This window comes from Morone saxatilis, unplaced genomic scaffold (assembly GCF_004916995.1).
Source record: "Morone saxatilis isolate NCDOM2014 unplaced genomic scaffold, NCSU_SB_2.0 Contig14, whole genome shotgun sequence".
Taxonomy (NCBI): domain Eukaryota; kingdom Metazoa; phylum Chordata; class Actinopteri; family Moronidae; genus Morone; species Morone saxatilis.
In genome coordinates, this window is record NW_023339696.1 from 20156303 (window position 1) to 20156506 (window position 204).

At 32.8% G+C, this 204-nt stretch overlaps 1 protein-coding gene across 1 annotated transcript in view; it reads right to left on the minus strand.

Moving 5' to 3' along the window:
- grap2a (GRB2 related adaptor protein 2a) overlaps nucleotides 1-204 on the minus strand; it is a 16204-nt gene that overhangs the window by 3064 nt on the left and 12936 nt on the right. The window lies entirely within an intron of this gene.

The following is a 204-nucleotide window of genomic DNA, read 5'->3' on the forward strand; positions in this document are numbered from 1 at the left end:
CAGTTTGAACAGATTAATCGGACTTCTGATGCTCATTTTCTCACAGCGTCTCTTCCTCCTCATTAATCTCTGTCTTCTTCGGTTTCATTTCCTGTTCTAGCACTTCTTCTTTATACTTGACTTTATTTTTAATTGACTTGATTATCAGATAATTCTTCTGACATTTCCCTTGCGTCCCATAATGTATTATTATTATTATATATA